Source organism: Lathyrus oleraceus, chromosome 6 (assembly GCF_024323335.1).
Source record: "Lathyrus oleraceus cultivar Zhongwan6 chromosome 6, CAAS_Psat_ZW6_1.0, whole genome shotgun sequence".
NCBI classification, from domain to species: Eukaryota; Viridiplantae; Streptophyta; class Magnoliopsida; order Fabales; family Fabaceae; genus Lathyrus; species Lathyrus oleraceus.
The window spans coordinates 81353708-81369129 of record NC_066584.1 but is presented as its reverse complement, the minus strand read 5'-3'; the positions used below and the strand labels follow the sequence as shown (position 1 = coordinate 81369129).

Below are 15422 nucleotides of genomic sequence, written 5' to 3'. Positions count from 1 at the left end.
CCCAATTAACAACTAGCATCATAACAGAAATTAACCTAACACCTAACTCAACATTCTAACTACTTAACTAAATCCAACCAAATCCAATTGAACTAATTTTTTAACAGAAATATAATAGAGCACAAACTTCTAACATAACTAACAGCATAGCTAAAACAATCACTAACTCTTAACTAGCTTTGCACTGCACATTTTAACAGAGTGAAATTCCTAACAGAATTGAGGCTCTATATAAAGGTACTTGCACTGCAATTTTGGAGAGTTCCTTGGATTGATGTAGGTTGTGTTTCGACTCTTCCAGAATCTCTAAAGTTGAGAACTCGGGTTTGATGCGGTGTTTCGCAAGTATACGAATGCGTCAGAGTAATATAAAAGATTGTCGAATCCACAGAGACCAAGTGTCAATCTATCGTTATCTATTGTTATGGTGTTTATCAAAGGCAATCAAAATAAGTGTTTTTGGAGTGTGCAATGAAAAGTAAAGTGTTGAATAAAGATTAATTAATAAAGACAGGGTCGAATGTCATTCACGTAATCAATTAATAATCCAAGTACTTGCTAATAGAGTTACTTATGGGCAGTGTTTCCTACTTTGAAAAGAACTAATTTAACAGGAACTGTCGCTTTCGCGTATTCAGAACCGAGTTGTACTCCCTAATCAAACCCTCTTATTGTCACTTATAAAAAGGCGCGCATTGCGTTAGAGTAGTAAACCTATTTTTAAGAAATATAGTATCTTGACTAAGTTGAAAAGTATTATAACCTGGATTTCTTAACCAAAAGAGGTTCTTACGAACCAGACTCTAAACTTATAAACGCATCCAAAAATAGTTTTAAAATCTCTTTTCTTCTTAACGTTAAAATCTCCTAATGAACTAAACAAAGCGTTTTCGCTGTTTTTGAAATAGTTAAAAACAATTAAGTTTAAAAAGATGTTGGACGGCTTTCGATCTTACCCAACGGAATTGAAGTGCGGGAAAACTTAAGTTGAAAGTTAAAATAGCCCTTAAGTGCTTCTACGAACAATTGTATGGATTATCGGTTCAATTACGATTCTTATATTCTAACCTTATAGATTGAGTTAGACATGGTAAAGTAAAAGTGCATTAAAGTAAATAAAAGTAGTGCGAGTGCGGAAAGTAAATAAAATTAGTGCGAGTGCGAGGAAATAAATAATTTAAAGCGAGTGCGAGGAAATAAATAAAAGTAAAGCGAGTGCGAGGAAATAAATAATTTAAAGCGAGTGCGAGGAAATAAATAATTTAAAGCGAGTGCGAGGAAATAAATAAAAGTAAAGCGAGTGCGGGAAATAAATAAAGTAAAGACAAGTAATAAAAACCTGCTCCAATCGGAGGGTTGAGTAAATTGCAATGTGGAAATGAAAATGGCAGCAGGATTAACTTCCTTCCAAAGTGCTCCAAACTCAATTACAGACTCTATCACATACTCGATTACACAATTGTGGTAACACTCCAATGCGAAGCGATTACCACTTTATAATACTGAATATATGCCTAAGTGAAACAAAGTTGCTCTGAGTTTGCCTCTGCTCTAAGTTTGGATGATTGTAAAAGTGAATTCGAGTTTCTATTTATAAGCAAGTAAAAAGATGGAAATGACTTGGATGCCCTTCAACTTGAAAATGGGAGGGAAACTATTTTCCTCTTGTGGCGCCCGCCACAAGGCCAAAGTGAGGCGCCTTAGTGGAGGTAGTGGGGAACATGGGAGTTGAGGGAAGTTGAGCTTGGACACGTCATGGCAGGGTTTGTGGCGCCAGCCATGGGGTAGGCCACAAGTACAAAATGCTGAATTTTAGGGTTTTTGGCTCTTTTTCGCTCCTTTTCTCGATCGGGGCTCCGATTAAAGTAAAAACCTGAAAACAAAGGAAAACATATCAATAACACAACAAAATAACATTAAAACAACTAGAATGCATGTGAAATCGGAGTTGAAAATACGGTAAATTTCAGTGTTATCAAACTCTCCCACACTTAAACCTTTGCTTGTCCTCAAGCAAAACATTAAAAAGCTCATAAAAGAAAATTTGTGTAAACGAGTGCTTCAGGTAAAAATTCCAAGTTCAAGTCGGGATGCAGTGGTAGGTACTAACTGAGTGAACTAAGGGTATCATGATGACACTAATCCGCAAATACAGACATAAACTTCATTCCTATATTAACCAACCCATATTATCTCACAATACCTAGGCCTGCCTCTTCATCTCTTTTTGTGTCCTTTTGATTCAGGCGCAATCACATTAAGCCCGTTATCAGAACATGCTTCGTAGTAGAGTGGCCTGTTAGTGATTATGATCTGAGCATGGGGTTTCTGGCACATAAACACGTGTAAACCCTTTTATTGGACCCAACTGTAGTTGTGGGGGATCGGATCGTAATCCGCCCTACCGAGTTCAGTGCCAGATACCTCTGAACCAACTAATAGTGGGTAAGTTTTTTCTTTTTTCTTTTTATTTTTATTTTTCTTTTTGTAGCCATTTTTTACCAATCTTTGATTTAAATGACTTTGTGAGGGTCACCTATACCGGAGTTTCCTTTTTGCTTTCTTTTATTTTTTTGTTTTTATGGATCATTCACTTATTTGCATCGGTCCCCTACGTAGAGGATGCGTAGGCGGGAGCTGACTGCTAGGATAAACTACTGAGGACTTATACGGAAATGATGATTAAGGCCATGGTATATGGGGTTTCGGGAATGATTCCTATATTTACGAAGCTTATGATGCTAAAATAGTACTGATGTTTCGCAAAGTTCTCCCAAGTCACCGCATCCTTACTCAAAACATGTCTTTAAAACCTGAAAACTTTCGAAATAACACTATTTTCTTTTGCAAAAAAAAAAATCGGTGGGGCTAAAGGTATGGGGAGGTAGGATTGTACTAAAGATCTACTATATTTGGTGACTCGTCAAACTCATGCATCATACTAAAAAGCAAAATAAACAACTAAAAGGAAATAACAATAAAAATAAACTATCTAAAAACAGCAAAGAAAAAATGATAAAGGAAAAACGAGAAAAGCAATAAAGAAAAGACGATAGAGTCTCCTCCCACACTTAAATCGAACATTGTCCCCAATGTTTCGAAATAAGATAAGGGAAGAGTTACCTAACAACCTATTGCTGACCACTGGTGCCCTCGCCATCCTGAGGTGGACGACGGGATCGGGTACGACGACGGTCTCTCTGATCCATCCTCGCCTGCAGGGCATCCTGAGCGGTCCTCACCTCTCGAAGGTTACCCATAATGGAACCTTGAGTGGCTTCAATGAGTGCCATGTGTCTCTGGTGGTAGGGTTGCTGACGGGCTTGTGTATCTATGATCGTTTGCAGGGACTGTAGAACAGTATCGTATGACCTGTCTGTCCTCCGCTGCGACTCTTGCATGAAGCGCATGTTATCCGCCATTTGCTGCTGGATGGTAGAGAGTAGGTCATCACGCCTTTGCTCTCTGGCCATGTGGTCACGCCATATCTCCTCTGTAATATAGAAGCCAGGAGTGGTACCTGCAGAAGAAGAAGATGGTACGGTGTGTGGTGGTGAAGGATGATGGGGGGACACATGGGGTACGGAAGATCTCTCTCTCCGATCATATTCATCATCAGTGTCATGTCCCACCTCATCAGGAATGTTAGGAGGAAGAGGACCCAAAACAGGTGGAGCATCTAAAGCGTAGGTCCAATTCCTTTCATCTCGTACATCTGTACGTCTAGTGCACGGTAAAACAACAGACGGGATGGCTACACCATGAACCATAAGCATATAGCCTCCTTCTCTCCTCGACCGGCACAATTTCATGTCTCTTAGAAATTTTAGGTTAATTGTGCGAGGAGGTAAGGGGTTTAGGGTAGCCATCTCATCATTCAGGTTAAGCGCCCGAGCAATAGATGTAATCAATCCACCAAAAGAAATCGGTCCCGCTTTATTCAAAGTTAAAGTCATATGAGCAAGCATGAACGGAACCGAATTAATACGTCTATTTGTGAGGCTTCCTTGTAAAAATAGAAGCTCTCTAGCATTAACCTTATTTGGATTCTCCCGACCAAAAATAATGCATGCCAACAGATATCTAAAAACTCTGATGGCCGGGTTATGGATAGTTGAGGCAAGAACTCCTTCAAAAGAGTTTATGGAAGTGTTTGATAGACGCTCCCAAAAGGAAAATACCTCAACAGACCATTCAGAATCCAAAGGGGCCTCACAAATAGCACCGTCCCCATGAGGGATTCCTAACAAGCTGGCTAGTTCGTCGATACTGAATTGGTATTCAACAACAAACATTCTAAATTTGACAGTACCAATTGTGCTAGCAATGTTAGGGTTGACAATATAAATTAAGGAACTCAAAAATTCAATTGTCAACCGCTCATAGGTAGGTTCTTTATTGGAAAAGAAATTATGCAAACCTAAATTATCTAATAAATGAAATATGCTATGATAGATACCTAAAGTGTAGAGATAGTTTTCGTCAACATACCTTGTCGGGAGGATTTCCCGTTTTTTCAACCGTTCAATAATTTTTCTTTGTCTATCCCCCGATTTCCCTCCTCGAAGAATGAATCCGTTAAAATCCATTTGACTGCTCTTGAAAAGTGATGAAGAAGATGAAGTGGTTTGTGAAAAGGTTGGATTTTTACAAAATCCGACGGATGAAATCGAAAATTGAAATTGGAATAATGATTTGTGTGGTGTGGTGGTTAGAAAAGTATGAGCTTTTTGTGGGTTCAAGGATGTTTTTCCAAGGTGAAAAAATGGGTTTGGAAGGTTGTAAGTTGTAAAAATGGTGAAGAAAGGGGTTCTGCCCCGACCTTTTACAGACGCTGTGGCGGGCGCCACAGGGTCTATGGCGGGCGCTACAAGGAAAAATCTGGCTGGGCCGGATTTTGGTCCTTTCGCTTGGGCTTCTCTTGTCTTTTGGCTTTGAGGGGTCCGGATAGCATTTGTCTTGTGATTTTCCTAGCATCTTTGACTTGCATAATTTTATAAAGGTAAAAATAAAAGATAAAAATAAAAATAAAAACAAAAATCAAATATTAGACTAATAAATAAATAAATAACTGAAAAATTAAAATGCAAATAAAATAAACATAGAACATATATAGATAAAAATAGAAATACTAATGTATAGATTTTATGTAATATTCCAAATGCGATAATATAAGATGAGTTATGTAAATACGAGAAATATAAAAAGGAGATAAGATAAGATTAAATGGTGAGATCATATAGTGGGGATGTCATCTTCCTGAGAGGAACCACGGAGCATGGCTACTTCTTGCTTGAGCTCTGCGATCTCCTGATATAGACAGTCGGTTTTGGTAGCATGGGTGAGATCAGACACTCCCATTTGTAAAGTGAGGTCTGCCACCTCCTGTCTAAGCGCTGCGATCTCTCTACGACACTCAGCAATCTGAGTGCGGATGTCGGGTGTCTGCAATAAAAGATTATTAGAGAAAACAGTGATTCTGGGAGATGGTGGTGTAGGCGTGTATTCAGCAATGGGTGGTGATCTCGGTTCCTCAATGGTATCTCCCTGGCCCTCTAGAGCATAACTCCAATTCGTTGGATCATGCACACTGGTCATCATAGGATCTGGCAGTGTGAAATAGTGAATAGCCTCGCTGTCGACTAGCAGTCGGAACTGACATGGGTGGAAAGAGGCTTTCCTCATCAATCCTCTGGTCAAACAGAAATCGATGTCCATGGTAGTGTACCCACAGTAGGTCCGAAGATGTAACAGCTTTCGAGACAGACCTAAAGCGACAGCAATCTGCGTGATGATTCCCACAACATGGATGACTCCTTCGGTAGATCTGGAGATACCGCTGAGACTGTATAACAAGAAGTTCCCACATGCGACTGGGCGAGACTGGGATGCACAAAATAACAGGAAGATCTCCTCTTCACTCAGTAGTGTCTCTGCATCCGGCCTTCCCAGGAAGGAATGTGCTAATATCATCTGAAAGTATCTGAAGGCGGGGTTATGTATGACATGAGACAGCTGCATAGATGGATCCTGGCTGCCGCCACCTGATATATCACTCCAAAACTTCTAAACCTCCTTACCCAGGAAATATCCCATAGGTGTCTCCGGGATAGCATCAGGAGTGGTCTGGAAACCCAATAAGTCGTCGAACTCTTTCTGGCTGAAGGAGTACTCAACTTCGAAAAGCCTGAAAGCAGCATTCCCATCTGGTCCAGAATATGGGTCATAAGTCGAATGAACTCAGGAACTCCAATGTCAGGTTCTTGTAGGTGTTACTCAAGTCATCAGCAAACTCGTCCCAGTGAAGCTGGTGGCTAAGGAATCAGATACTTGGCTCGATACCCAGTGCCTCCATACAGTGCTGATCAGGATAACGTGTGGGTGCCATAGGGCGCTGATACAAAGCAATGTAGCGCTCCCTCTGAGCATTATCTCTATAGGCCACGTGCACGTCATCGAAATCCTGCATCCTGTAAAACTTAAGAAAGTGATCCTGAAAATACAAACCATTCAAATCTTAGTCTCAATGCAAAATATGATAAAAATAAAATAAAAGAAAAATAAAATTAAATAAATGCGAAAAAGTAAAATGAAAGAAAAACCATGGGTTGCCTCCCACGCAGCGCTTGCTTAACGTCATTAGCTTGACGATTAGAATTTATACACCTGTAGTAGTAGGAATCGGTGGATCAATCAGGGTGTGGCTCGAGTAGTATGCTGGAATGTCTCCTTCTTCGTAGAGCTTCAGTCTTTGTCCATTTACGATGAATGGACTACAGGTATCGTTCTTGATTTCTACGGCTCCGGATCTTAGAATCTTTGATACTTCGAAAGGACCGGTCCATCTTGAACGTAGCTTTCCAGGGAAGAGTCGTAACCTAGAGTTAAAAAGGAGAACAAGATCGCCTATATTGAAGTTTTTCTTTACTATTCTTGTGTCGTGATAGGCTTTTGTCCTCTCTTTATATATTTTTGCATTCTCGTAGGCCGATTGCCTAAGTTCTTCTAATTTATGAATGTCTAGGGTACGCTTTTCTCCAGCTGCTAGGTAGTCTAAATTCAAAGTTTTAATGGCCCAATAGGCCTTATGCTCTAATTCAAAAGGTATGTGACAAGATTTTCCATAGACTAGTTGATAAGGAGTAGTTCCTATAGGGGTTTTGAAAGCGGTTTTGTAGGCCCATAATGCTTCTTGAAGATTCTGAGACCAGTCTCTCCTAGAAATAGAAACAGTTTTCTCTAGGATTTGTTTTATCTCCCTATTAGATACTTCTACTTGGCCACTAGTCTGTGGGTGGTATGGTGTTGCTAACTCCATATTTTCTTAAAAGTTTGTCAAATATTCTCGATATAAAGTGTGATCCTCCATCGCTTATGACTAAACGTGGTGTTCCAAATCTAGGGAATATATAGTTTTTAAATAGTTTGATTACTACCCTAGTGTCGTTTGTGGGTGCAGCTATAGCTTCAATCCACTTAGACATATAGTCTACAACTACTAAGATATACCTGTTTCCTAAGGATGGTGGAAAAGGTCCCATGAAATCTATACCCCATACGTCAAAGAGTTCTACTTCCTGAATGTTTCTTAGAGGCATTTCATCACGTCTTGAAATGTTTCCAGTGCGTTGGCATCTATCACATTTGACAATGCAAGCATAGACATCACGCCACATGGTAGGCAAGAATAGGCCAGCTTGAAGAATCTTGGCGTATGTCTTAGAGGTGCTCGCATGTCCACCATAAGGTGCGGAATGACAATGCTCGATAATACTATTTACCTCTTCTTCTGGAATGCAACGGTGAAAAATGCCATCTTTACCCTTTTTGAAAAGGAGCGGTTCGTCCCAATAGAAGTTTCTCACATCGTGGAAGAATTTCTTCTTGCGGTGGTAGTCAAGATCAGGGGGTACTATATCAGCAGCTAGGTAATTAACGAAATCTGCGTACCAGGGTACGTTACTTATTGCTAAGGAATTTTGGGGGTGCTCATAAGGATCTAGGTTATTATCTTCAATGGTTTCTACTCTAGCTATCAGTCTATCATAGGCGAAATCATCATTTATGGGTACTAGTTCAGGTTTTAGATGTTCTAGCCTAGAAAGGTGATCGGCTACTACATTTTCAGTGCCTTTTTTATCTCTTATATCTAAATCGAACTCTTGTAGTAATAGAATCCATCGGAGTAACCTGGGCTTGGCATCTTTTTTACTTAATAGGTAACGAATGACAGCATGATCGGTGTAAACTATAATTTTTGCTCCTACTAGATAAGATCTAAATTTGTCTATAGCGAATACTACAGCGAGTAATTCTTTTTCAGTTGTTGCGTAGTTAAGTTAGGCAGCATCTAGGGTTCTACTGGCATAATAAATGGCATGTAATTTTTTATCTTTCCTTTGTCCTAGAACGGCTCCAACTGCGTAATCACTAGCATCGCGCATTATCTCAAAAGGTTCCGACTAATCAGGTGGTTTCATAATGGGTGCCGATACTAACGCTTGCTTTAAAAGATTAAATGCGTCATTACATTTTTCATCGAAAATGAATTCAGCATCTTTCATTAAAAGTCCAGTTAAAGGTTTGGTGATTTTGGAGAAGTCCTTAATGAAACGCCGGTAGAATCCAGCGTGTCCAAGAAAGCTTTGAACTTCTCTTATGTTTTTTTGGTGGTTTTAGGTTTTCTATAACTTCTATTTTAGCTTTATCTACCTCTCTACCTTTTTCGGAAACTATATGTCCTAAAACTATTCCTTCGGTCACCATGAAATGACACTTTTCCCAGTTTAGCACGAGGTTTACCTCCACGCATCTCTCCAGGATTTTCTCAAGGTTAGCAAGACAATTGTGGAAATCAAATCCGCAAACCGAGAAATCGTCCATAAACACTTCCATGATACCATCTAGGTAATCTGCAAAGATTGACATCATGCAGCGTTGAAAAGTAGCTGGGGCATTACAGAGGCCGAATGACATTTGTCTGTAGGCAAAAGTTCCATAAGGGCATGTAAAGGTAGTTTTTTCTTGATCTTCGGGGTGGATAGGTATTTGGAAGAATCCAGAGTATCCATCTAGATAGCAGAAGTAAGAGTGTCTGGCTAGACGCTCCAACATCTGGTCTATAAATGGTAAAGGGAAATGGTCCTTCCTAGTTGCTTTATTTAATTTTCTATAATCTATACACATCCGCCATCCTCCTTCTAAACATTTTGTTACATGTTCGCCTTTATCGTTTTGCACGACTGTGATGCCTCCCTTTTTAGGTACTACATGCACAGGGCTCACCCACTTACTATCCGAGATCTGGTAGATGATACCTGCCTCAAGTAACTTAAGAACTTCCTTTTTAACGACATCACTCATTATAGGGTTTATTCTTCTCTGATGTTCCCTAGAGGGTTTTGAATCTTCTTCGAGCGAAATCCGATGCATGCATACGGATGGGCTTATACCTTTCAGGTCAGAGATATTATATCCTAAGGCTGAGGGATATCTTCGTAAAACGTCTAAAAGTTGGTTCGTTTCCTCTTGGCTCAAGGTAGCACTAACTATAACTGGACGGTTCATCTTTTCATCGAGGAACTCATATCTCAGGTTCTTAGGTAGTTCCTTAAGTTCTAAGGTTGGTTTCTTAGGGCATGGCATAGGATCTGGGGTAAGGGATAAACATTCGTAAAGGTTATCATCGATGTAGGGTTTCTTAAAGTCATCATCTTCCCTTATGAGAGTTGATGGTAACTTGATTGTTTTTATAATTTCTTTTTGTTCTAATTCTCTAACAAATTCATCAATGATATCTAAGGCATAACATGAATCTCCCATCACAGGTGTCATAAGAAATTTCGAAAGTATAAATTCTATTTTCTCGTCACCTACTTCAAATGTCAACTTTCCTTTCTTGACATCTATTATGGCTCTTGCAGTCGATAAGAACGGCCTACCTAGAAGGATTGGTATATCATTGTCCTCTTTGATGTCCATGACAAAAAAATCAGTAGGGATAAATAACTGACCTATCCTAACAGGAACATCTTCTAAAATGCCTATCGGATATTTAACAGATCTATCGACTAACTGAAGTGACATCTTAGTGGGTTGTAATTCTCCTAAGTTTAACCTCTCACAAACTGCTAAAGGCATTAAGCTCGCACTAGCTCCTAAGTCTAGAAAAGCTTTTTCGATGACATGATTACCCAAAAGGCAAGGAATGGAGAAATTTCCAGGATCTTTATCTTTCTTTGCTAATTTGTCCTCGGAAATAGCATTACATTCCAAAGGCTTCGTATTGTCAAGTCTACGTTTGTTGGTAAGGATGTCTTTGAGAAACTTTGCATAAGAAGGTATTTGGGTGATGGCTTCTGTGAAAGGGATTTCTACATGAAGTTTTTCTATAACTTTAATAAATTTTTGATACTGTTTATTTATTTGGGTTTGTTTGAGTCTTTGCGGATATGGTATAGGTGGTTTATATGGCGGGGGTGGTACGTAAGTTTTATATTTAGGCTCTTCTCCTTTCTCTCGACCTTCCTGGTTTTCAGATTCCTCTGGTTCCTTTACTTCGTCCGTGGGTTTGGTACATTCCTTAGAAGTTTCGGGTTCACTCAATCTAGGGTTTGGTGGCTCATCATTAGCGTTCCCACTTCGTAGGGTAATGGCATTGGCTTGTCCTCTCGGATTTTGTTGAGGTTGTCTAGGAAATTATCCTCCAGGTGTAGTCTGAGGGGCTTGGTTTAAAGTTACCTGAGAGATCTGGGTTTCAAGCATCTTAGTATGAGTAACTATTTGGTCAACCTTGGTTCCTAACTGAGTAATCAATTCGTTAACATGAATGTTTTGGTTCATGAACTCCTTGTTTTGTTGGGTTTGAGCGGTGATAAAACTTTCCATAATTTTCTCAAGGCTCGGCTTTGGTGGCACAGGTTGCATAGGTTGATTTGATCTAGGGGCTTGATAACTAGGTCTCGGAGGTGCATTATTTTGGATTGGGTTATTATTTTTATAGGAGAAGTTCGGATGATTCCTCCATCCAGGGTTATAGGTATTCGAGTATGGGTTCCCTTGGGTATAGTTCACTTGCTCGGAGTGGGTTTCGTTTAATAGACTGCATTCTGCATATTAGTGTCCTTTGGTTCCACATATCTCACAATCCGAAGAAACTGCTGCTACAATATTCGGGTTTATGCACATATGCTCGACCTTAAGGGCTAATGCATCCATTTTAGCTTGTATCATGTCTATAGAACTTAGTTCATGCACTCCTCCTTGGGCTTCCTTCTTCTCAATTGTCGCTTGTTCGACTCCCCATGATTGATGGTTTTGAGCCATATCTTCGATGAGGGCACTAGCTTCAGGATAAGGTTTGTTCATCAGAGCACCGCCTGCGGAAGCGTCGATGGTCATCTTTGTGTTATAATGAAGTCCATTATAGAAGGTTTGAATGATTAACCAATTTTATAAGCCATGATGTGGGCATGCTCGTAACAACTCTTTATATCTCTCCCAAGCTTCGAACAACGATTCTCCTTGGTTTTGGGTAAATCTAGTTATATGGTTTCGAAGAACGGCGGTCTTACTCGGGGGAAAATATCTAGCAAGAAAAACTCTTCTAAGGTTATCCCAAGTCGTAATGGAATTGGGTGGAAGGGAATCTAACCATGATAGGGCTTTATCTCTGAGGGAAAAAGGAAATAATCTTAAACGTATTGCCTCAGGAGAAGCTCCATTAGTTTTAAAAGTGTCTGCTAATTGAAGAAATATTTTTAAATGTTGGTTTGGGTTCTCAGTAGCGAGACCTGCGAATTGTCTCTGTTGCACTAGTTGCAACAGGGATGGTTTAAGTTCAAAATTATTAGCTGGGATGGTTGGGTTTACTATACTAGAACTAGGTTCTTCATTAGATGGTTGAGAGAAATCCTTAAGAGGTCTTTGGTTTTGATCTTCGGCCATAGCTCTCTTAATTCTATGAAAGAATAAACGTGCGCGAGCGTAACGTTTAGGTTCCGCCAGAGGGTATACTAAGCTTAAACTTCCGGTGCTGCGAGTTCTTCGCATTGACCGGCGGGAAATAGCCTAAGTCTAAACGATATAACAACAGGAAAATGAAATTTGACGAAATTGGTCCCCGGCAACGGCGCCAAAAACTTGATGCGGTGTTTCGCAAGTATACGAACGCGTCAGAGTAATATAAAAGATTGTCGAATCCACAGAGACCAAGTGTCAATCTATCGTTATCTATTGTTATGGTGTTTATCAAAGGCAGTCAAAATAAGTGTTTTTGGAGTGTGCAATGAAAAGTAAAGTGTTGAATAAAGATTAATTAATAAAGACAGGGTCGAATGTAATTCACGTAATCAATTAATAATCCAAGTACTTGCTAATAGAGTTACTTATGGGCAGTGTTTCCTACTTTGAAAAGAACTAATTTAACAGGAATTGTCGCTTTCGCGTATTCAGAACCGAGTTGTACTCCCTAATCAAACCCTCTTATTGTCACTTATAAAAAGGTGCGCATTGCGTTAGAGTAGTAAACCTATTTTTAAGAAATATAGTATCTTGACTAAGTTGAAAAGTATTATAACCTGGATTTCTTAACCAAAAGAGGTTCTTACGAACCAGACTCTAAACTTATAAACGCGTCCGAAAATAGTTTTAAAATCTCTTTTCTTCTTAACGTTAAAATCTCCTAATGAACTAAACAAAGCGTTTTCGCTGTTTTTGAAATAGTTAAAAACAATTAAGTTTAAAAAGGCGTTGGACGGCTTTCGATCTTACCCAACGGAATTGAAGTGCGGGAAAACTTAAGTTGAAAGTTAAAATAGCCCTTAAGTGCTTCTACGAACAATTGTATGGATTATCGGTTCAATTACGATTCTTACATTCTAACCTTATAGATTTAGTTAGACATGGTAAAGTAAAAGTGCATTAAAGTAAATAAAAGTAGTGCGAGTGCGGAAAGTAAATAAAAGTAGTGTGAGTGCGAGGAAATAAATAATTTAAAGTGAGTGCGAGGAAATAAATAAAAGTAAAGCGAGTGCGAGGAAATAAATAATTTAAAGCGAGTGCGAGGAAATAAATAATTTAAAGCGAATGCGAGGAAATAAATAAAAGTAAAGCGAGTGCGGGAAATAAATAAAGTAAAGACAAGTAATAAAAACCTGCTCCAATCGGAGGGTTGAGTAAATTGCAATGCGGAAATGAAAATGGCGGCAGGATTAACTTCCTTCCAAAGTGCTCCAAACTCGATTACAGACTCTATCACAGACTCGATTACACAATTGTGGTAACACTCCAATGCGAAGCGATTACCACTTTATAATACTGAATATATGCCTAAGTGAAACAAAGTTGCTCTGAGTTTGCCTCTGCTCTAAGTTTGGATGATTGTAAAAGTGAATTCGAGTTTCTATTTATAATCAAGTAAAAAGATGGAAATGACTTGGATGCCCTTCAACTTGAAAATGGGAGAGAAACTATTTTCCTCTTGTGTCGCCCGCCACAAGGCCATGGCGCCCGCCACAAGGCCAAAGTGAGGCGCCTTAGTGGAGGTAGTGGGGAACGTGGTAGTTGAGGGAAGTTGAGCTTGGACACGTCATGGCAGGGTCTGTGGCGCCAGCCATGGGGTAGGCCACAAGTACAAAATGCTGAATTTTAGGGTTTTTGGCTCTTTTTTGCTCCTTTTCTCGATCGGGGCTCCGATTAAAGTAAAAACTTGAAAACAAAGGAAAACATAGCAATAACACAACAAAATAATATTAAAACAACTAGAATGCATGTGAAATCGGAGTCGAAAATACGGTAAATTTCAGTGTTATCAGGGTTCATTCATTAACACTCGCTTCAACCTTCTCAAACACTCTAGTTTATCATACAAGACACATAGCTCAGAAGAATTAAAGAGAACAGAAGAAGGAGCACGAAGAGAAATGGACAAGTACCTAATATGTTGAGTTTTTTCGCTGCAATCTGGGATTCGTCTCGGGTTTTTTGTTGCGTTTTTGTTTCAATTCCAATCTAACTCTTCAAGATTATATGTGTAATGCCTCATACTGCTTTCAGGATTATCGACTGACCCCACAAACCAACAGGAGTCTTTTCAGCATGTTTTGACCTAACTCACACGCTTTCCAGGAAACTTCTTAGAAGGTCACCTATCCAAATACTACTCCAAGTCAAGCACACTTAACTGTGGAGTTCTTATCTGTTGGACTACCAAAAAGAAGATGCATCTTGTTGGTATAGGTAGTACCAATTAATCCTTATAAGTCTTCCTTCAACCATGCAGTATAGTACTTGCACAACCTTTGGATCCCTCTCATTATGATGCGAATTCGGTTTTCCCCTAGAAGCTGCTAGGAGTGTCTCATTGTCATGCCTCGTGCATCGACAACCACTCCCTCGCCCTCGGGTGTTACATGTAACCACTCTCCGCCCTCTCCGGCCTCAGGTGTTACAATATGCAATTAGGATATTGGTTGATGGAATTCGTAACTCAAAGCGGTGGATCGGTGAATCAACAATGTGAATCCTCGAGGCCACGAGTTCGAACTCTAAACACGATATTGACTTCTTGCCTAAGCACTCATTTTCATCCGCTCTGAATTATAAACATGTTCGACTTTGGCTTAATCTCAGCCTTCTGTTTTCTTGCGTGGGGACTGTGCAGATGAGAAAGATGATGGAAATCGATGAGGCAACGGTGATGAAATGAATCTCTCCATGAGTTGAAGTGTTCCTTGCCCCAGATCCGTGAGAGTCTGAAGTTATATTTGGTTGCGCAAAGCTTGGGCTTGAGGCCCAAGCCATTCAACTCATAACCCACACATATGCTCTACACCACCCCTGAACTGGATCCACTGCCTGGGCCTTAGAACCCAGGCCCAGACAAATCCTTCTTTGGCTTTTCACACCTCCCGTTGGATCTACACACCCTCACTACATTGCCTTATTGGGTTGGGCCTTCACACCCAGGTTCCAACAAACTCACCCTGTACAGGGCCTGAGTTTCTATTCTGAATTGGGACCATGGTTGGACTTAAGTGTGGTTTATCCCTTTATTTTTGTTCATTTGATTCCAATTTTTTTAGGTAGATTCGTATATGGATTGCTTGATTAATTTTTGTATCTTAGGGTTAGTTTTAATTGATTTTAGAAATTAAGTAGGTTATGATTAGAGTTAATTGATCAATTAAGTTTTAGAATCAAATTTAAAATGATTTTAGTGACCTTATCTATATATATTCACATGTATGCCATACCGTTGAGATCTTATGCTTCCTTCAAATATTTCAAGTTAGTTCTAATGGACGTGAAAAATGTGTTCCTTAATGGCTATATTAATGAGGAAATGTATGTGGCTCAACATCTCGATTTTGAAAATCACGAGTATCTTAATCATGTTTTCAAACAAAAACGAGTTTTGCATG

The 15422-nt window shown here is 39.6% G+C and overlaps 1 non-coding gene across 1 annotated transcript; it reads left to right on the top strand.

Annotated features, from left to right (window-relative positions):
* The first annotated feature begins 11455 nt into the window (after positions 1-11455).
* LOC127099758 (small nucleolar RNA R71) lies at positions 11456-11562 on the top strand. The gene has a single exon (XR_007794231.1). It is a non-coding gene; the product is annotated as a small nucleolar RNA R71 (small nucleolar RNA).
* Positions 11563-15422: the final 3860 nt, after the last annotated feature.